We start from the raw sequence: 224 nt of genomic DNA on the forward strand, positions 1-224 counted from the left end.
TTGTTTGCAACGTGTTCCTGTGGACTATTTCCTTCCTTTGAACTTGAGGTTTGCTGTTTGTGTTTTGGACTTATTGACAGGATTGTCACCCAAATAAAAGGGATTTTGTTTTGTTTTAACGTTTCCAGCCTATTGTATCAGCAGGGGTTGGTCCTTGTGCCTTTAACAAGGACGGCAATAGGCTGGGATAGAACACCTCTGCACTAGGTCTTATTTGGAATAAT

The sequence above is a fragment of the Protobothrops mucrosquamatus genome, unplaced genomic scaffold, assembly GCF_001527695.2.
Source record: "Protobothrops mucrosquamatus isolate PMUCROS unplaced genomic scaffold, P.Mucros_1.0 scaffold_128, whole genome shotgun sequence".
NCBI lineage: Eukaryota > Metazoa > Chordata > Lepidosauria > Squamata > Viperidae > Protobothrops > Protobothrops mucrosquamatus.